The sequence below is a fragment of the Perissodus microlepis genome, chromosome 23 (genome assembly GCF_051167445.1).
Source record: "Perissodus microlepis isolate ML-2025 ecotype Zambia chromosome 23, ASM5116744v1, whole genome shotgun sequence".
NCBI classification, from domain to species: domain Eukaryota; kingdom Metazoa; phylum Chordata; class Actinopteri; order Cichliformes; family Cichlidae; genus Perissodus; species Perissodus microlepis.
The window spans coordinates 41888181-41910455 of NC_140482.1; the positions used below are offsets into that span (position 1 = coordinate 41888181).

Sequence of the window (22275 nt, forward strand, 5' to 3'; positions counted from 1 at the left end):
TGTTTACATGTACGGTTTTTAACACAGCCCCAAAGGGACTTTCTGTCTGCAGCTGGACTCAAACCAGGAACTACACTATGGAGGCATCGCCTACAGTGGTAAACAAGCATTACTTTAAAAGCTAAGGGAAGGACTGTCTAAGTCACACTTTGCACAGATTCGCTCAGAGAGCAGTTAGCAAGTAAGTTTGCATCTCCTGTGGATGTGGCCACTAATCTGAAATTTGGTGGTTTGATCCTGGATGTGCAGCAAAGGTTCGTTTTAGTTGCGTTCGTTCAGAGCGCGCAATTAGACATAGAAAGTGCTTATTTAAATGCATGTATAAGACGTGCTACATAAAGATCTTTGTGTGCTCAAGGCCCTACACATGAACTGGTCCATTCCCAAGAGAAGAAATAGTCCCATATGCAAGAGGAGAGGCCTGACATCAAACCCATCGCTTGCTCACTACCAGTGGTTGCTGGGCCGGTGTGTAGGTGTGTGTAACAAGTTGATTTCAGTTGCAAAGCCTCAAAACCCTGTCATTAAAGCATCTTCATATCTGGCTTCAAAGCAGCAGTCTATAACGGATTTTTAAAAAAATGTGGTCTAAAGAACTCACATTTTCACTTTACGGCACATTTAACACTGTAGACTGTACGCATGCCGTCAAAGCACAGTAATTGACTTCATTTTTAAATAAAATGACTTAGCATAGTCCCATTATCGAGTGAAATGAGTGGGAACAACTCATCTGATCTTTCCTCTAGAATTTGTGAAAATTTGCTTCTTAATGTTTGCGACCATAAGTGGTTAAATGGCTTTTCTGCCCATTGCTGTTTCATTGATTCAACAGACTTATCTCCTGCAAAGGCACATTAGACCATTAGTCCCGTAATAGCGGGTAAACATTGGAGACAATCGCAAGGCAAACAGAGAAACACAATCGATGCCTCTCAGCTTCCAGAAACATAATCCTGCACCTGGACTCCCTCAGAGTACCCAAGCACCTGTGTGAGGAAAAAGGAAGGAAAGAAAGACTGTGTCCCTTTAAGGGATAACTCACAGAGGAAGAAGGAAAGACTGCAAAGAAGGAAGGAGAGGAGGTGTCTATGCATACGTGTACATGTCAAAGTGATAGACACTTGGGCGAGAGACGGAGAAGGAGAGAGAGGGAAGAAAGATAAGCAGAGAGATAAAGAAGGGGAGACACAACATTGCATTAGACACTAAAAGCCATACATCGCTCACTAAAGGCTAATGCAATTGCCACACAATAAGAGCGTCTCAGCGGAGGCTGTAAAAAGAAAAAAACCAGAGAGGGGAATGTAAGAGGAGAGGCAGGGAGGGAGGGGAGAATGGAGGGAGGGGAGGAAGGAGGAGATCTGGCAGCTCTGCCTCCAGACTCTCATATGGATCTCCTGGGACAATGGTTGAAAGTCTCTCTCTACTGTAACTCCTGACTGTGTGAGCGGCTGAGTGGCTCGCTGTTCTTGCTGTGTCTCCAGAGTGATTTATCAGGTTTGCAGGGAGGAGAGACAGAGGGAGAGAGGGGGAGGGAGACAACTCCAGTAGCAGGCAGGCAGCAGTTACCAACCAGCTGGCCGGGTGTGTTAACTCCACATCTGACCTCTATGGGAACAGAGCGATCTCCTCTCCTCTCCTGGCTGACTGTGGGAACGAGGAGAGATCTTCATTTCCCCCACTCTCGCTGCTCCTGGCTGGGCCGTCGAGCTCGGGGAACCGGCCCCTGGACGGAGGAGGACATGACAGGACAGGACAGCTTTGGGAGCAAGATCTCAAGAGGGAGAGCCGGGCTCTGAGGATTTCACGGCCGAGCAGCGACTGGACCTCGCTGGCACCGCCTGGCTGTCGGTCAGGCAGCGATGCAGTTGTCTAGTCAGTCATTAGCCAGTCAGATGGTTAGTTAGTCAGCCGGGAAATCGGTCAGTGGGGTCCTTCCCAAAGAGTCAACTCTTAGTGCATACCCTCATCTGAACTCTGAGGTGACTCAGACTTGCCATGTAGCCAGAGCGGACCTGTGGGCATGGTGAGTGGCAAACACCCCTCTCTGTCTCTCACACACTTTTTTCCCTTTGAGTGTCTTCCTTCCGTGACTTCGGTGCTCCTTTTCCAAATGATATTAGTTGTGCTCTCTTTGTGTGTTTTCCCTTCCATGCCTCTTCCTTTGGCAGCTGACTTTTCACAAACACGAGATAACACGTTTGATCAAAGCCATCGGTGTGATGTTACGGCGTTTATCCTGCCACGGTTTGATCTTTTAGGGAAGACGGTGCATCTGTCTGTGTGACAAACAAGTAGTTGGTTTTTCAGCTGGAGAGATCTCACACGGGCGGTTTAATCTGGCTGCTTGTTTTCGGCGTAAATGGAAACTATCATCTCCTTTTAGTCGAGGCTACTTTAAAGCGCAACACTGTGGATTTTGTGATGCTAAATCAATAAAGGCTTTTATAAAAGTTGAATAAACCTGGGTTTTATTTTTGATCCCTGCAAAGAGAAGAACAGATATTTCACACATACCTGCGTGCAGACACACACACACACACACCTGCACGACTTCGGGCTGCTGTAACAGCACTTTTTCTCAGAAAACTCATGACTGAGGGGGGTTTTGTACAACGCCATAATCTCAGCACTATTTGGAGAAGGAGTTTGATTTGATAAACTATCCCTAAAGCCAAGTGCACAGAACATTTTTGGACAAATAGTTCAAATATTTGAACCTGCTCCAAGGCTTTATCTGGGTCTGCTAAATCAGTCAGTTGTTCCCATGTGCAAGAGACATGTTACACAAGGGCAAGGCTAATAGAGAAGCTGTTTAAATGGAAATGTATAGTATTTAAATTAAATTCTGCAGTATATATGTGCGATATTGTCTTAAGTTCTTTATGGTTGATCGAGCTAATAAAAAAGAAATGAATAGAGTTTAAAGTTAATGGAGCACTCGCAACGTTAATCGGAGCATGAATTAATACCCGACTCTGCAGCTGTAAGCATCTTTTTGTGACTTTGTGCCATTAGTTTTGTTTTCCTGCCCAGCTGAGGCGTATAATTGAGTCTCGCAGCTCTCATCAGCCCTCCAGTATAAAACCAGCGACTATTTATCCAAACCAAGTGAGCAACACAGAGCCACCTGCCCAGCACGAAACAGAATATAACAACCTGGAAAAATGAACATCTGGGAGAAAAAAAAACACTTAAAAAATAGAAATGTCTGGGAAAATGATCTCACACCAAATATTACAGATATTACAGATTTCTCACCCCCTCCGCCCGGAAACACGATCTGCTTTATGAAAGCCAAACGTTGGAAATGTATCAGGCCAGCTGTGTTGTTGCAAAAGAGTTAACTCTTAAAGCCTGCGTGACCTAAACCCGGTCAGACACAATCAAGATGCAGACGTTTTATTTTTACATGCGACGGCGCCGCACGGTTAAATTAAAGGACTTAAAGGGGAACCTGTTCTTATTCACAGCTCATCATTTCTTGGAAACCATTAGAGTCATCCTGATTATTCTGGGCCCTGTTCCTCCTCAGACATAGCCGCTAGAAAAGATGGACGTAGCTACCGTGATGTCACCTGCTGGTTTTTGGAGCCTTGAGATTGTTTTCACCATCATCATCTTGTTGTTTTGAAACCAGATGTGACGAGCGAGGGGCGGGACTGATAATGAAACCGCATGCTCATTTGCTAATGACTTGTCAGTCAGACGTTGTAAGGCACGTTCCCTGGATAAAACTTTCTAAAGCAGGACTAAAACTGACCAAATGACCTCAACGTTTTATTCATTCTGACCAAAATGAGCGACGGAGCTCATAAACCCAGCAGGAAAGTTGAAGTCCGCAGACTTTTATACGTTTTTTGAAACCGACGCGGTCGCTCAGTTCCCACCTTGGCTTCACTTTTCAGCCCTCTCCTTCTTGCGTCCTTTTTTTGTAAAGTCTGTCGACTCAAACAGGACGTTTCAGCTCCTCTTCTCTAAGACCCGCCCTCCTTTTACGCCAACTTTCTTCTGATTGGTTGCACCTCAGAAACAAAAGATCGTGAACAATAAAGGGGTGGGGCTTCTGTCGTCACTGCCATAGCTGTGCCCTTAGATTACCATATTGAGGCTATCGCCTCTTTGTGATGTTAGGCCATGTTTACTCTGAGCACCTTTAACAGCTGTTTGTATACTATACATATAATTTGTATGTGTGTGATTTTAAATCTGGCCTTCAAACTCATTACCTGACTTTCATCTCCACAGACAAACGTGTCAGTAAATATTTTCATTCATCGGAGTCAGATGTGTGAGCAGATGTGTAAGTGCTCACTTAACGTTTGAGCAGCAGGAAATTAGGAGAAACCACTTGAACTGAAATTACACGCAAAATAATCGGGACTGAGATTTTTACAAAAATGCAATCAGCGCATTATCCTCTCGTCTCTGCCTCTGAGCTCGGTTTGTGACTCATTGCCAGAATAAGGACAGAGAAGTCTGAACGATCCACGGCTCCTGGCAACATTTGGACCATATTTTTATGCTGTATTGTTCCAAATATTTCACTAGAAACATCAAGCAAACGCCCTCCGATTGCCTTGAATGACAACTCTTGGCTTAATGTATCCATAGCATGAATTAGTATTTGTTAAAGTGCTCTGATGGGATGATGCAGAGACACGTCAGAGATGATTGTTGGGATTGAGCCATAAAATGAAGTTATTGCTGTGAATCATCAAAAACTAGTAGGCTAAAAGTTGTATAACCTTATATTAGGCCAAGTCACCGACCTTTTAACCATTTTTTTTACATTCAAACAAGCGTCTATGTGTGTGTTATGCATGCAGCTTTCTGTTCCTGCTCTTTACTTGAACATCGGCCTGGCCTGGTCAGCTGGTAACTCCCCAGGGGTGTTACAAAGGTGGCCGCTTAGTAGCCAGACTTGCCTTTGAGGTCTTAGACGGCGACGCTGTAACTCGAAAAAGGCCGAACAGCTCAGATTCCTGCTCGAGGCAGATGTTGACATGGGCGTTGTCTCCTGAACAATGAGCAGATGTTTGTTATTTGGGCTCAGCTGCTAATTTTGTTGTCGTTATATAGAGTCTGTGTGGGAGTGGGAACACGCGTGTGTGCGTGTGGTGTGTTTTCCCCTGCAAATGCACTCTGGTGTGATTCCACAGTAGTTTGTTGTGCACATGTGTGTGTGTCCGTGTGTGCAGCCACATGGTCCTTCTCTCTTCTCTGATGGTTTCCCTGCACTTTGTGTGCCCGCTGCTTCCCCTCAGATCAACTGCAGAATTTTAGAACGTACAGGACAGCATGGTTTCCCTCAGCTCTTTCAGCGCGGCCGTTCGCCCACCACAGAGAATTTCTGTCTGAACCGAGGCAATTACAGCGCACATCCAAAGCCATCTTAGCCAGGAACCAAATGAAGGAGCCTTTGATAGCGCTCCGACTGATGCATATTTACATTTTATGACCAACCAAGTAGTAAACAGCTTGCCTTGTTGGCGCTGGAGCGAGACTTTAAATGCAGGCCTGTTTGCACACAAGCACACACATCAGCGCGGATACATCAGCGCGGATACATCAGCGCGCACACGCGTGCTTAAAAGCTTGTGCACAAACTGACAAAGACTTTTCAAAATATCAATTCAGCCATTTCCTCTTCTGCCCAACGACTTGGCGACAGCGCCAGCTCCATTTGTTTGCTGGTCACTGATTTCATAATCAGTTTTGTTGTGCTATGCCTGGCTGCTGCTGCTGCTGCTGTTTTGTTTTTTTTTCAGAGCTGCAGACGCAGCAGCGGCGGCAGCAGTAGCCTCCAATTGAAGCCATGTGTGGTGGAAAAACAGGCCTCGGTTTGTGGAGGGATCGCATGCTTGGAGTGGGAGGGAGCTTGTCGGTTACAGAGGTCACAATCCGAACACGCCAACTCCTCCTGGCCTTCTCACACGCCATGCTGACGGATGCATCTCAGTAGTCAGTCGGGGCTCGCTCCCAAGCCTCCTTCGCAGTCGCACAAGCAGCTAGGTCAGGATTTTATTCTTCGAGCTGTCTAAAAGTACAGCGAGACGACTTCTAGGGTGTGGTACAAATTAAAATAGTGAGTGGTTTAGCTCGGAGCAGTAAGAGGCTTTATTAGAGTTAGCTTTATTAATTGCAGCGATGATAAATCCCGCCGTCCTCGGACGAACCCGGCAATCTAATGTCACCATGTCTGCGTTTATCTCCCCGAGTGCTGCATCACCTGGGCACATCTCTTCTTCCTCGAGCACCACACTGTGCCATCATCTGTGCGTCGTTTTTTGTCTCAGTTTGCACCGATGCCTCCCTCAGGCTTCAGCTCCTCTCAGGTTCTTGCTGAGAGTCTTTCCCTTCCAGTCAAAATGTTATCAGTGCAGCCACAGCTATTAGCTAATAGCTGAAATAGCTACTACTATCAGATTCAGAGAGGCTTTAATGCAGCCGTGCCATTTCCGTTCATGCATTATAATCGATCATGTTCCTTTCAGAGCAGAGGACCAGATCTTTTGTCTTTTTCATTTCTGCTGTGTTCTTATGAGGTGAGTGAGCTCCTCTTTAAAGACAGCACTCATGTGCTTTAGCACCAGGTACTTTTTAACGTATAACTCCCAAATCTGTTTAGTCTCTGTCCTTTTTTGTTGCTTTTCCAAGAAAATGTCGGTAGTGATTGATTTTGCATGAAATTACATCTCTGCCAAATTGCATTAACGCTATGCAAAGTGGATTATTGTTAATGGGACATGTGAAAAAGCTCCAGCTTGATGTCTGCTCCTTTCATCAGTCACATGTGAGGGCTGGTTTATTGAGAATGAGTGATCTAATGAGCTAAATAATGAAGCCCAGACCCAACGAACACTGGTAATGACTTTTTAATGCCCGTGGGGTCTTTAGTTACCTACAGACGATAGATTGGTTGAGCTCGGAGGGGGGTTACCTGTCAGCTGTGTCCTATATGTAAAAATGGGTTGGAGATAATGGTGGTGGAGACTAAAAGCCAGCGGTTACTGAGAAGGACAAGTTGCGATAGGTGTTGAAACGCAAGAATAACAGCGATCTTTCCTCAGAGGCGTTCACAGGATGTTGCTCTTGTTTGTGCACAAAAAACGACACCGTTTCTTTTAAAGACGGGAAAAAACCTTTGGAAAGATTTCACAGCCTGAAGCTGCTTTGCTCAGCGACGTTGACCAGTTCCTGAGTAAAACGAGGAAAGTTAATGACACCTTTAAAGCAGAGGCATACTTGAAAGGAAGTGTAACATGTCAGTATTTGTTCCAAACAGCGACACTTGAAAGGAGAGGGTGAAAAGCTTCGTCTCAATGTTGTTGAAAGGCGGGAGCAGCGGCATCATTTCAATATGCTGACAGTGATACATATTTAGGTCAAGTCGCTCCTTGAAGACAATGGCAGCGTTTCTCTTGGTTGCTCACACGTGAAGTCGTGTGAGGAAACGAAAAAAGAAATCTCAAATCAACTGAGCGGTGACTGAGTGAGCTCGGTGTGGTCGTCAGTTCTGTAAAGTTGCACAAGTTTTAGATGGATTCACTCATTTAAACCAAAATGTTTCTAATGCAATCTGTTTTATTTGTTTGTATAGAGAATGCTTTGTAACATGAACCATCCCAACACACTGCAGCGATTAGAGCCTGAGCAATGCTTGGAAAGCCTGTCTGCAGATGGGCTGCTAAAATATGTCTTCAACACTTATGCAAAGGTTAGTTAATCTGTAGAGAGTACAGATTGAAGAGTCCTAGGAGAAACTGTAAGTGCACGACTGCATGACTGGTCTAAAACGACCCCATTCAGTTCATGTTGTGTGGCTGAATTAAAAAAGCTCTAAGAGGAAGAATGAAGTCACCGAGTACTCGGTAAAGGTGATTATGTAGGCAGTCTTTTCAGAAAATGTCAGTTACTGGCCTTCTGTCCAACATTTTATTTGCTTGGTCGTCCACCACAGTATGGTGCTGGATTGTTGCAGATGCTACTTGTGACCGGGTGGTTACACGATAAGGAAACTGGCAGTTTGAAGCTGTTTGCAAAATGAAATGACAGACAGTCAAAATATGAAGCTGTTCAGCTGCTTGTTAAGAAATATCTAATCAGCCAATCACATGGCAGCAGCTCAGGAATTTGTAGACTGAGCGTCAGAATGAGGAAAAAAAGTGACTTGGAACGTGGCACAGTCAGACGGGCTGGTTTGAGTGTTTGATGATCTGCTGCGATTTCCCCACACAAACGTCTGGAGGGTTCACGGAGGACGGTCGTAGCTCTCTGGGTAAAAAGACCTTTCTGGAGTCAGAGACAGAAGAATGTCCAGACTGCTTCAAGGCCAAAGAAAGGCGACAGTAACTCAAATAACCACAAGTGACAACCAAGACACGAAGAAGAGTATTACTGAACGCAAAACACGTCCTACCATGAAGCAGATGGGCTACAGCAGCAGAAGACCACACTGGGATATTTTCAGGCACTTTTAAAAACTTTTTTTCTAGCAGTTCGAGTCTCATGGTGAAAAGTGAGCATTGTTTAAATGCCAGAGCCTTCCTGAGTATAGTTGCTGACCATCTTTATCCCTTCTCCTACTGGACAACATGCCTTTTCACAAGACTCAGGTCATTTTAAACTGGATTCATGAACAGGACATTGAGTTCAGTGCACTCTAACGCCCTCCATATTCACCAGATCTCAATAGAGAAGTGGTTGAATTTTTCAAACCATGTCGATATGGACCTGAAGAACGTTTCTAATAAAGGGGCAAATGCAAGTCTAATTATAAATAAAGTCACCACTATGCTGAAAGAAACAGCGATATCTTTCTCACACGATTCTTTTTTTCTTTCTTGTTTCCATGTTTCGCTCTCAGCACTTTGGCTGCGTTTTATAAGAGAAGGCTGACAGATGACAGCGGCACCAACGTGTGAGATGCTGGGTGACGTCAGCTCAGCGTTCACGTGTGAAACTTACAAGATAAAGTGTGTGTGTGTGTGTGTGTGTCCTCACCTGGCTCTCGAGCTCAGCGTTGCCTCCTTCAGCCTTTCGCCCAACAAGCAGATCGTCTAAACTGCGTGAATGAGGTCAGTTTGTTCGGCTGAGAGTGCACACCTTGCGCTTTCTAAATGCGGTGACTGGTTCACACCTCCAGCATAACGCACAACGAGAAGCTCCTTGAGGCTGTGAATTATGTTTGTGGACACTCACACAACGGAAAGCAGCCGTTTTTGAGCACCTTTTAATGATTATTTTTGAGGTGACATTTTATTTTCACCATTATCGCGTCTAACTTCCGCGTGCCGCCCTGCGATTCGGCCCGCTTGTCAGAAAATATGTCACCAGTAATTTAAAGCTGACGGTAACGTCGAAGCTATTCTCACAATTCGAGCTTCACACCCTGCAAACAAACCGTGACTCACATTTGTTAGAGGACGTGACCACTCCCTTCATTCACTCGCACTCACTGTTTTCTCCTTTTCTCTCACGCAGACACACGCAGACACACGCAGACACACACAGACACACACAGACACACACAGACACACACACAGATACACGCAGACACACACACAGATACACGCAGACACACACAGACACACACACAGATACACGCAGACACACGCAGACACACACAGACACACACACAGATACACGCAGACACACGCAGACACACACAGACACACGCAGACACACACAGACACACACAGATACACGCAGACACACACGGATGCACGCAGACACACACAGACACACACAGATACACGCAGACACACACAGACACACACAGATACACGCAGACACACGCAGACACACACAGACACACGCAGACACACACAGACGCACGCAGACACACACACAGATACACGCAGACACACACAGACACACACAGACACACGCAGACACACACAGACGCACGCAGACACACACACGGACGCACGCAGACACACACAGACACACACAGATACACGCAGACACACACAGACACACACAGATACACGCAGACGCGCTGCAGCTCATGCATGCAAATGAACGGCGCGCGCACGTGCAGAAAGGCAATCCCTCATTCCACTTTACTGTTCAGTGAAGCACAACTTTATGTTCAACGTCTCACAAGCTCGACAAACATATTTATTCATGATTCCTTAGCAGGGAGGGGCAGAGTGTTAACTCTGCCTGACAGGGCAGACATATTTCTCTGTCTGGAAGGATTCGACATGCCTTCGTTAGCTGCACAGCGTGTACTCGGGCTCCGCAGGCCATTTTTAAAAATGTGTACAGAGGCCTTTGGGGTCCTGTAATGTCTTTATGTTAGCCGTGAGGTCATTCTGAGACTTGTGGCGCAGATATTTTTAACCTCTGGTTAGGCTGAGCCATTAAAACAAGTGCAAAGTGCTAAAAAACTACATTCATGTTTTAAAGTTCAAAACTGTTCCCATGAAACGTGGCATTCCCAAGTGACCTGTGCAGGGCTGGACTGGCCATCGGACATTTGCCCGCTCGTGATTTTTCGTTTTTATGGGCCGATGGTGTTTTATTTCTTTTCTTTTTTTAACGGTATAAATGAAAGGTGGTGGATTGGCCAGTTGGTCATGATTGACTCTGGGCTGGACCAATTAAAGCCGAGGAGGTCGAACTTTAAAGTTGAGGTGAAAAGGTACGCAATTTGTCCTGCACTACTTCAGCTAGAAAGTTGCTAATTCAATCATGAAACTGATCAATGATCAGCTGATCGGCTTTTAAGCTTGATCAGCTGTTGTTAATATTAATTTAATATTAATTTCTAGTATCAGCTGATGTTTGCTGGAGCCACAGCTGTAAAGCTGCTGGTCATGATGTCGGTTTGGATATGTGGTGAGAGGGAAACATGAAGATGAAACCAGGAGATGTCCTTACTGGATCATCAGAGCTGAACAGGTGATGGAGAAACAGGTTTACCTTTTAGGTGACATGGATGAGTTGAAGTTATGAACTGTTTCTGAGAGACAAATAACACCAGGATCCTTTTCTAAGTAGCTGACAGCTGGTAACTGTGCAGGGGCGGGTCTAGCAAAGTTTTGCCAGGGGGGCCGATAGGGCATTAACAGGGAGAGGGGGGCACAAAGAAATACTTTTCTTTCTTATTCTCATTTAAAATGTCTCGCTTTTAATAAATAATTATCTGAATCTTACAACCAAAGTTTTCATCTGATGTAAAATTTACTGAGTGTATTCAGTAAATATTAAGTCTAGTATATATCCTAGTAAGTTATAGTATTCTTTCCTTTGGGAATCTGTGCAGTCTGCAATTCTGTTGAAGAAAGATGTTGAATCTATTTAATTACTGGAGAAAAATAATAGATTTCTGTGCATTTGTTTTATACGTGCATTAAATTAAAAACATTTTTGTCAATTAAGCATCTTGAGGCAGAGGGTGGGGGGGTGGTTCCCTATTTTTTTTTCTTTTCTTCTTTTTGCTGGGAGTTGGCAACCCTGTTAGTGAGGTATATGTAATTATAAATTAGGTTGTTTTATATTTTTGCTAAGTACTGTTTACCAGAATAGGGAGAATGGTGTAGGTTTAAGTTTATTATAAAGGCTTTGTGGCTTTAATACCATGGTGGGCCGGTCACTAGTCAAAATGCTCGGGCTGATTTTTTGTCCCAGTCCAGCCCTGCCCGTGGGCTCATCATTTATTTATTTATTTATGTAGCACAAACTCACAAAACTCACCTCAAGGTGCTTTATATTCTAACATAAAGAGCCTACAATATCAGGAAGAAACCCCAACAATCACACACCCCCATGAGCAGGCACTTGGCGACAGTGGGAAGGAAAAACTCCCTTTTAACAGGAAGAAACCTCCAACAGAACCAGGCTCAGGGAGGGGCGGGGCCATCTGCTGCGACCAGTTTCAGGTAAAGGGGAAAGAGAAGTGAGCAGAGGGAGAGACGGGACAAAAGGAGAGAGTTTAATAATTATTACTGATTAAATACAGTGGTGACGTATGAACGCAGAGTGAAGAAACACAGTGCATCATGGGAATCCCTCTGCAGCCTGAGCCTGTGATGGCGTGACTTAGCCTGATCTTAAATGTAGAGAAAGTGTCCGAGGCTCTGTCTCTCATTCTGCTTTCATTGTGTCTCATACTGAGACTTATATTACACAATGTGTACTTACCAGTGCAGGTTATCATCATCTCAAATCAAACACTGCAGCTTGTGCCCTTATCTAAACGGAGATTGCAGCATCTGACTGCGGGTGTTTTGCAAAGATTTACAGCTTGCTGAGTGTCTGACCCCGCCTCCTCTACACAGAACAGTTTGTCTCCATACTCCATGCCAAACAAACAGTAACCTCATGCACCAGTGGCATGTGATTTCATTTAACATACTTGTGTTTATTAGTTGAAAGCACCTTGATTGGTAACTTTGGTAACACTTTTTTCTTGGTTTACCGGAGGTTTGGGTGGGTCGCCTAGCAGGCTTGAGTAAAACATGTTCCACTTTTGAGTGCAGGAAGAATTAGATACTGTAATGATTTACTTTTTTATTTCTTTTGACTCATCGCTTGTTTATTTAGTTGTTTCAGAGTAACTAATTACTTAATTTGTCAGTGTTTCTTTCCCCCCCCCCCGTGTGTCTTTTGGTCTGATCAGTCACTTTATTGGTAAGTTTTACTCTGTTTCTTACTTCTTCAGCTTTTTTGTCTCCATTACACATTCGAGTTCTGCTTACCTGCTTTTACTTAAACATCCATTTAACCAGGAAGTGAAACTCCTGGTTAAACAATCTCTTTTCATAAGCTGCGTTAACCTATCGTGTCGTGTCCCTGTGGTGGGAGAAAGTGGTTTGCGTGGTGCTATCATCATTTCTCATCACTGGGTAAAAGAAAACCTGCTTTTAAAAAACCCAGCAGTCCCTCAACAGTCCGCCTACTGTGAGGGAGAAATTTCCGAGAATTTTCTCCCTGAGAAAATGAATTGGATGGCAACTGTTGAAGGTGTGAAGTGTGCACTGTTCCACACTCAGGCTTTGGATCGTTACGGGTAAACCACACAGGTTCTTGTGGTGACCTTTGTGCAGCTGTGCTTGCAGTGTGCGCACATAATGGTACACAATTTGAGGCACAGCAAGTGTCTTTTATGTACCTGTGTTGGACTGTTTTTCTTTTTTTGGCTCACCCTTTCACCCACCAGGTACTCCAAGAAGTTGCCAAGATGTAGTCTGACCGTAAAAGTGAGATTTAACAAACCAGCCATAACACGTTAATCAGTGAGGCTTAGAAATGCCTCTCCGTGAACTCGCTGCTTTCTTTAGCCTGAAAGTTAACGATCAGACACGAGGAGTGGCTTCAAGCTTCTCATCCAGCTAACAAAGGGAATAAGCATGAGACAATTGGGTTATATCGCTCATCTGATCTGGATTAGCATGATGGAGAAAAGTCTCCATGGTTTCGGCTCTAAAACTGAGGGAGAGGAGACGGCGGCGACGTACGAAAAGCAATAAAGGAGAAACTGTTGAGACTCTGCCCTAACCTCCCCCTCAGTGCTGCTTAACAATCCTGTCATTATTTCTTCCCCACCAGGGTGGGCCTGGAATTTTCCCTGAAAAACAGCATAAACAAGAACAACAAAGGATAATAATACACGGTGACACTATAATTTTGCAAGAATAATAAAAAAAATGTTAAAAAAAACAAGACAAAAAAACTTTTTCTTCTTTCTTCTCCTGTGTCTTGTAATCTGCACTTGGGGGGGGGGACCAAACTGAAACCCTCCAGTTTAATTGGACACAAAACAGAACCGAGTCACTTTGCTGTACTTGTTGTTGTTCTGTTTAAGAAAGGAGCAGATTTCCTTCTGGTGCCTGTTATCCTGAGCTGACATTTCATGGTGTGTATACTGACTCCAGGAGGACCAAACGCTCTGCGCTGCCTTTGCCATTTCAAACAAGCGATGTTTTATTTTTGCCCTCCAGTTCCTTTAAACAAACTGACCAGGTAGCTGGCTCTGCATGTTCCCACTAGTCTCCACATCTGCTGCTTCCTGCTGATCTGTGCAGCAGAAAAAGTCTGCAGAGTCATTCCTCTCACCCCGCAAATGTAATCTTTATTTCTTTGTCACAGATAAGCTGCATCATCTGTCACTCCAGGGTTACGAAAGCGAGATGAAGCGAATCACAGATTATCAGATCAGTTCAAGCTCTGATATACAGGTTTTATTCCCCAGGAGTAACTCAAATCTTCTTTTTTCCTTTCTCCACCTTTCTTTTAGGTCACAGGTGCTTCACAGCTGCTGTGGGAAAAAGGCATCTGGAGCCCACGAGGACGTAACCTTACAAAGGGCAGGGGAGGGCGGATGCAGCCTCTCTATCTCGGCTGTGGTGGGGAGGGTTCCTGGCACCGTGATTTGATGCACAAAGAGAAACAAAAATCACATTGCCAGGGATTTCCACTCCTTCACAGCTCAGCTGGTGACCCACCGCACTGTTTCTATCGCGGGTTGCTTTTGTGTAGCCGTCCTAGCTGCTCTGATTGGATTCAGTTGATTTCTGATGCTGGATGTTGCTATGGAGTCAAATATTGGTGAAGTTAGATACGGCGATCAACTCTCAGCAGACTTCTCACAAAGAGAGCTGTGAAATAGCACAGAAAGTGTCGAAACGCTCACGAGGCTGCCGTTAAACGTGCAGCTGTCTGAAATTCAAACTCTTCACACGTCTCGTCTTTCAAATACGACAGGAAGTTGATGTAAATGCACGTGAGGGCCCTGCAGCTTTACGTGATAGAACTAACTTTTGGAGTCAGCTCACGTTTCAGCTCTCGGATTTTAGATTTAAACACACGGGGAAGCGGCCCTGATCCTACACCGGCAGCACGCTCCGAAACACAAAAGCGAACCTCAACATCCGAAGCACCGCAGACGCTAAAGCCACCAACTTTACCGGTGAGCAGTCACGTAAAGGTCTGCGTGAGGCTCTGGTCCCTCGAAAGCCTGCCACCCACTTGCTAAAGGCACAGAGCTTAGCTAATTGGTGAGCATTGATCCCTGCTATGTGTTGTTCACAGTGGCTAAGTTCAGTGCCTGAGGTGAAATAGTGGATTCGACGTTGGGGGATTTGTTCCGCTGAATGGAAAGAACCTGATGATCTCGGATATGAGGAAAGGAGGAGGGAGGAGAAGGGGGGAGAGATTAGGTGGGAAAAGGGAGAAGCTCGGCTCACGGCTCTAATGTGGGCTCACCTGCTTCTGTGGACCAAAGGCAGGTGAGACAAGCTGTACTGTTTCTTCATTTGCCTGCAGCAACAACTGTCTTCTTACCTCTAACATCTGGCAAGAATCATGGTGCATGCCAAATATGTTTGAAATTGTTTGAGCGAGGCCATGTGACCCAGGTTTAATGTGTTCTTTCAAATACCTCAGATTGCATCTGGATTAGGAATGTGGTGCTAAATGTCAACTGTATCTGGGCGTGCCACTTCACGTCCGACTGAGGTAGCTTAGGACGTCAATGCCAGTGTTTAGCACTAACCTTCCCACACTTTATCACCCTTAACAGAAAGTCTCCAAGCTTTTCCTACGATAAACTAGCTGATTGATTTCATGTTGGTCTGAGCTGTCACTTAATTTTTCTTGGGTGGATTTTTAGCAAATTAACACCAGTGCAAATTAAGAAGTAAAACCCTTTTTTCCTGAAATAAAAGTGTCTTAAGTGATCACAAATTCTCGCACTGCTCGCTGTGAGCTGCGCGACTGCAGTAAATTTGCCTATTGCTGCGTAATTCACCCCGAACTTGGTGCTGCTGTTCTAACGCTGCATGCTGCAATGATGTGAGCAAAAATAAGCTGCAGCACTCACAGTTGTTTCTGGGCTTTGCCCTCCTGTGCCTACTGAACTGGTATCAGTGTTATACCTGAAAACTGGCTCAGTTCAGCAGGAACAGGAGTGGAGCCTACTGACATGCGACAGCTTCGAGCGACAGCAGCGAGACCGAGATTCAGCTGTTGTTGGTTGCTGTGTCAAACTGACGTGATGCTCGCCTCGAGGCGGTGATGAAATCCAAACCAGAGTCCCCGAACCTGTCAGACTGAAGCTTGACGTCTCCGTGGAAGTGCGTCCCGACTTAGACGACTGTCCTTTCCTTCGTCGACGTGTAAATGTTTCATGAGCCGATGGGTAGGTGTTTGTGAATACTCGTACATACTAATGAACCCAATCCTGTTGTTCTGTTCAACCTTCATCTTTCTCCTGCATTCTCCTCCTGAGACGCCTGCAGACACGCCCCTCGATCTTCACCTGTGTCGTCTCTCTGTCTGTGCCGTCAAAGGCCAGACTGAGACTAGGGCTCATTGTGAGCTAATCCCAGTGAAATGTCTGCTATGTCTGTGTAATGGATTTCAACCAGCAGCCCCACATTATGAGCGAATGGGAATGTGTGCAACTTGGAGCCACAAAAGGAAAAGTGCTTGAAAATTTCATATCCAGAGGAAAGTGGAAGCTCATCAGTAAGCGTGATGAATTTGCTCTTATCCGGCACCTCCACTGATCCTGGCTGCCGCCATAAAATTATGTTTCCATTACTTGAAATTTCTGCAGATAAATGTTCCATTCAGACCTGGAGGAGATTACCCAGTGAAAAGGTTAGAGAGGGGTTTCTCTCTATCGGTGATGCCGACTTCAGGGCATTGTTTCAGCCAGGTGGTACCACTGACAAGTTGGCTATGATTTGTGTAAGTGTTCAATTGAACAAAGTGTTCAGTAGAAATGGTGCATGAAGTGCATTCTTCTAAATGTCAGCATGTTCATTTAATGCATGATTTATTCTGATGTTGCAGGTGTTTCGTTCCAGCACAAACCCAGCACTGATTGAATGTAATAAAGCTTAAATGAGCCTGAGAAAGAATTCTGGCATTGCTTTATTTCTATTCAGTGTCAAAAGATAACATCGCTTATCCCGGGAACAAAAGGCATGTTGCAGCAGGAAAGAACAAAGACGAAGACGATAGCGGCAATCGGGAAAGAGACGAGGCGAGACCTAAGCCTAAGATGAAAAGAAGAGGTTAATGGAAGATAATTACAGAGTTTTTAGAACAAAGAAAATAAAAAAGACGCGCAATGTTTGGATCAAAATTATTTCTGAATGACTGTGAATATGAAAGATATCATAGTCACGCTGATGCTTCTGAGCATTTTAACCACGTTGGGCTTTATGGAGAGAAAAGTGACCAAATTCTGGCAAGATGGCGAATTTTTAAGTTGTTAGCTGATGATAGCATCACATGGATATCTGCTACTTAGTCCTGAGTAACATACAAATAACACAAGCATAAAAAGTGCAGTATGGGCTTCAGCACAGCAAAGCACCGACACCACAAACACGGTGATAATGCCTCTGGCTCCAGCCTCCTGTGTCAGCGTCGACCTGTCAGTCGAAGCAGGCCTTCCCTCAGTGCCTTTAAAACTGAAATAAAGCTTAAAAGTGTAGATCATAAAAAATATAGCTGGTCTTGTATCAGGCTGTAAGACATTTGAGTTTCTTTTCAGCCTCAAGCGGTTGTTGGAGGAACTTGAGCTTTTTGCCACTTCAGCACAGATATTATTTTTGTTGACACCCGGCCTTAATTTTACGCTGCTGAGTCTCCCACTCGTTCTTCTTCCTCATCAAATTGCCATGCCAGCATTAACCCACAACGCAACTCCACCACTCACAGCTCCCAGAAAGCAACGGGCCGAAAGCAGACCACATCTGCTGCTCGCTTAAGAGTCACATATGGCCTTGACTCGTGGGCTGGACTCGGGGTGAATGTAGCTGTCTCACATAAGCCACAGCTTCACCTTATGTGGTCCAGATGTCAGGTGTGTCCTGACATTTGAGCCACATCTGTCCCACGCAACATTTTCCATCGTCGTAACGGCGTAGCGAGTGCCAGAAGTCACACGAACGTGTCTGCTGATTCAGTCAGAGGGTCAGAAATGTTATTTCTGTGGTGGAGCCATGAGTCACAAGCCTGAAGCAGAGATGTGTTAGTGCTCACCGAGGCCTGTGAATGAATCCACCTTTAGTGATTCAACGCTGTGTATAGGTTGTGACTACAAACGTCGTCAGTAATCATTTTTAAACAGTACCGAGCTTTTAAACAGAGGAGATTTGGGAGATTCTTGATTTCGTCTTCTCAGGAAACACAATTTAAATGTAAAGTTGACTTAATAAATAACATGCTGTAAAAACAATAGTTTACATTTTAGCTCATCTTCTGTTACAACTTCCAGGCTTTTTACATTTCACATCAGTCGAGGTTCAACTTTCCGTTTGAATTAAAGCGAGTTAAAACGGCTGCCTCAAAATGAAAAACATGAAAACACACAGGAAGTCTCCGGCACCCAGACCGAAGCCGCCAGCTCTCCTCTTAGTCTCCATAGCAATGTCAATATCCCTTTTATCTTCAGGCCTCAAAGGCTGACCAGATTTCATGATGTGGCTGCGTTATTGAGCCTGATCTACTTTTCTTGCCCCCTTCGCCATTCAATCAGCGTCTGTGTGGTTCTGGCCCATGGCTGTGAGCACGGCTGGGTAATTTGGTTTAAAGCTGAGCAGGAACATCTGTTCTACAAAGCTTTAGCTCCTTCCGTTCCTCGGGCCTCATGGAAACAAACGACGCCAGCGGTCAGCTCGCTGCTACGTAACATCAAACCTGCAAGTCACCGCACGGAGCCTAAACCCTCTCGTGAATAATCTCAGAGATGAGAGTGTGACGATTCTTTGAAACACGAGACCCAAATCTATGAAGTCACGTAGGATTTATCGTTCGACTGACTAAAAACGCTTCATTGTTTTCACATGTGCCACAGACAAAGTGACACTCAGAACACGTCTATTATGGAACTACAGCGTGTGCACGGTTACAAACATGTTTATCACGGATGTAAGTCAATAAAAATGAGCATACTTGTGCAGGACGTCAGCCACCTTACAACCAGTGCTGGGGTTGTTAACGCAGGATGTTTCTCGATTACTCAGCGCAGAGAATCGTTTGCTGCACTACTCGTTACATTTCGTTTGACGTTACTCCATAAAACGGCCTTTGCGTTAGCGTGCTGTTTGTGTGGACGCCTGTAAAGTTGCGTTAGCAGCATAGCATGGCTGCTTATTAATTTCACCATCGTACTTTTGTCCTTTCATGCACTAAAACCAAAGTAATGCTCATATCTCCACTTGTCAAAGCTGTCGACCACTAAACCATTTCCTTCTTCGTGTGCACCCTGAACCTCTGGATGACCGCTTTCGATCACATGGCGATTATGCTGGTCGCCTGTTGGAAGGCAACCTGTCTCCAAACACTCACAGTCAGACTGGCAACGGTTTGCAAATCATTTCAGCTGGTTGGCAACTGTGTCATTTTGCAGCAAACGCGTCACTGTTGCTGCTATATTTGTTCAGATTTACGAGGCTCTGTCTGGACTCCCAATGCAAGTGTTTCACATTTCTGTGTAAGGTATATTTCTGTGCATGTAGATGGTGGTTTCTGTCACAGTGAACTCATTCAGCAGCAGCCTGGTACCAGACTGACTCTGTTTTATTTCCATTTTTTAATCCCCGTCCAGTCAGCTGACTGTAAGTTTTCACAGATCTTCAAAGCAGCCAAGGCAACAAGTTCACTGCACGTGTGCTTTCCACCATTTTCCCCAGTCTGACTGTAGTCCTAGTCTAAAAGTAAGCTTTGCTGTCAGGAAGCCAGATATACAGAAACGTTGTGTACAAGTGGTTTATGTAACTGTAACTGACCTCTGACCCTAAGTAGCGATCCTCCTCTCACAGTCGTCACATTTGCACCTTTGTTTAAGGCATTTTGGTGTAGTATCGTGTGCAGAGTTAATATTGTAAAGGAGGGGTGTTGTGACCCAACCACAATATTTTCCTAAACCAAACCAAACAGCAGGACAGCAGAAGTTAATGTCACGTACGAGAAGGGCGACACAAAACTCAACATGAGCAACTTGCGACTCGCACGTCTGTGCATCTACGTAAGGTTCTCGTGTCAGCCTGTCAGAAGCTAAAGATTAGGATAAGGTTGCCTCCCTTCACAAGATTAATCCATGCTTACCTCGTTCTTTAAGTGTGAGCCTTTGTGAGCGTCTATATGCGACGAGTTGGTTGCTGTGAACACAGAGCAACTCAAAGCCTGTGAAACCACTTTGGCATAACAGCAGCATCTGTGCCAGCGTGTAGCTCATATCCAAGGTTTTTGGATGGTGTTTGGAGTACCACGATATGTAGATCACACACTGATGAGGAGGAATTGCAAGCCTCATCATCAAATCAGTATTTGCCTAAATCTGCTGCATTAGAGCAAAAATGGTAGCTATTCAGCGATGGATCGCTAAGGTTACCTACTCGACATCGACATGTTGAGCACGTTAGCCTCACTAAGCCTCAGATTGTTTTCCACATTTCCAAAGGAGTCTCCCGCAGAGCCCCTCTTCACGAAAACATGCGTCTTTGGAAACTTTAGGAAACCGAAGCCAAATCTTCACCCTTGGAACATCTTGCACAGCACAATTAGTTAAGTGGTCACGCTACTCAGCCACAGCACAGCGAGGCCGAGAGAGAGGATTAAGAAAAGAGAGTAAACACGCTCACATATATTCCCAAGGTTGACGACAAAGTCAGCGCAGATGGCCGACATCCAGCACCTCAAGAGAGAACGGTTGTCTTTGGTCATTTTATTCCACACTAAACGAAGAAGGAAATTTTTGTCTGAAATTATCAAATTAAAGAGAAAAAAAGTTGCTTAATAATTGCCTCTGTGTTATCAGTGTGTGTGTCTGCATTCATTCATATCTCATAACCTGGAGCCAGTCTCCTTTGTGTCCGCTGTCCAGCTATCCAGAGTCTGATAAAGAGGAAACAGCTGGTCTCGGAGCGCCGTCCACATGTTGCCCATATTGGCATCAGATTAGATCTCTCCACAATGGCCTTTTCTCTTAGTTATTATTTTGTTATGATACAGCGGAAAATGCAGAATGAAGGCAACATGCAGCGCATTCCCCTATAATTAGGAAGCAACTGAACACAATTTGTTGTTTAGGCGTCTCTTTGTTCTCCCTTGTTCCTCTTCATCTGCTTTCTTTCCCAGTTTATAGTGTGTGGATGAGCTACAGTATGTCTGTGCACAGCTACACAGACATGATTCATTAAAAAAAGAAAGAAAGTTGAGCGCATTATCATTACAAGATCCAAAAGTGTTCCCGGATTCCTCCGAAAAGAATTCCTCAGCCAGGTGCAGTCAACAGAAACCACCATGTGAGGATAAAGAGGGCTGTATGCAAATGTTTGAGTTTTCCATCCGGACATGCAAAGAATACGCCCGTCTTCTTTGTTCTACTTGTTGACATGCCAAAAGGAAAATGGCAAGCACCACTGATTGATTGGGTGTAATTATAACCCCGACACTGGATATTTGCACAGCCATTATTGATGTCTGGCTGCTGAATTGTAAGCAAAATTCTAAATAAATGGGATTCTTATTCCTATAGGGAGGCGTTTATCCCTATAGGAGAGGGCCTAAAGTTTCCTGTTGCTGCCAGTTGTGTGTGTGTGTGTGTGTGTGTGTGTTGTCAGCTCCTCTCTAAGAACTATACATGAATGTTCTCGCGTGCACGAGCACCTGCTTTGGCAGAATGATATTTCCATACTGCACGCTTGCACACAAAAGAGACGTCCTGCATAAAATAAATGCCGGGATCGTGCTGTGTGTCAGTTTATCAAAGGTTACTTAAACAGCAGCCACGTCTGTTACATGAAGTAATTATTACATTTATGTATAACACAGTTATACGTCGAACAGTTCTTGGCTCATGCTGAACGTTACTGAAGTCGATGTATTTTTTATGATCTTATTGCAGCTGCATTGTAACTGAACCGCAGCTAACAGCTGCAAAAAGATTCAGAGCAGTCCTCGATTCCCGTGAAGAAGACAACATCCCATGATTCAGCAGTTTGCAGAACCACATGTAGCAGCGGTAAGCTGAGGCCATCATTATCAGTCACTTGTCTTCAGTGTTGGGAAGGTTACTTTTAAAATGTATTCCACTACAGATTACAGATTACATGCCCCAAAATGTATTTTGTAACATATTCCGAATACGTTACTCAATGAGAGTGTCTGTTTTCTTGTGAAAGCCTGCGTGCGCTAGTATCGTTTGCCACTCGTAGCTACAATCCTTTGAGGTTTTGACGTCACATTTTCGAGCTTACTTACAACTGGGCTCGTCTTTTTAGCTGCAGTGGTTATTATTAT

General features: G+C 44.7%; 1 long non-coding RNA gene across 1 annotated transcript; it reads left to right on the top strand.

Annotated features, from left to right (window-relative positions):
* Positions 1 to 1371: 1371 nt before the first annotated feature.
* On the top strand, positions 1372 to 22275 carry LOC146362244 (uncharacterized). The gene is made up of 3 exons (XR_014799448.1): positions 1372 to 2029; positions 14252 to 16707; positions 16813 to 22275. It is a non-coding gene; the product is annotated as an uncharacterized LOC146362244 (long non-coding RNA).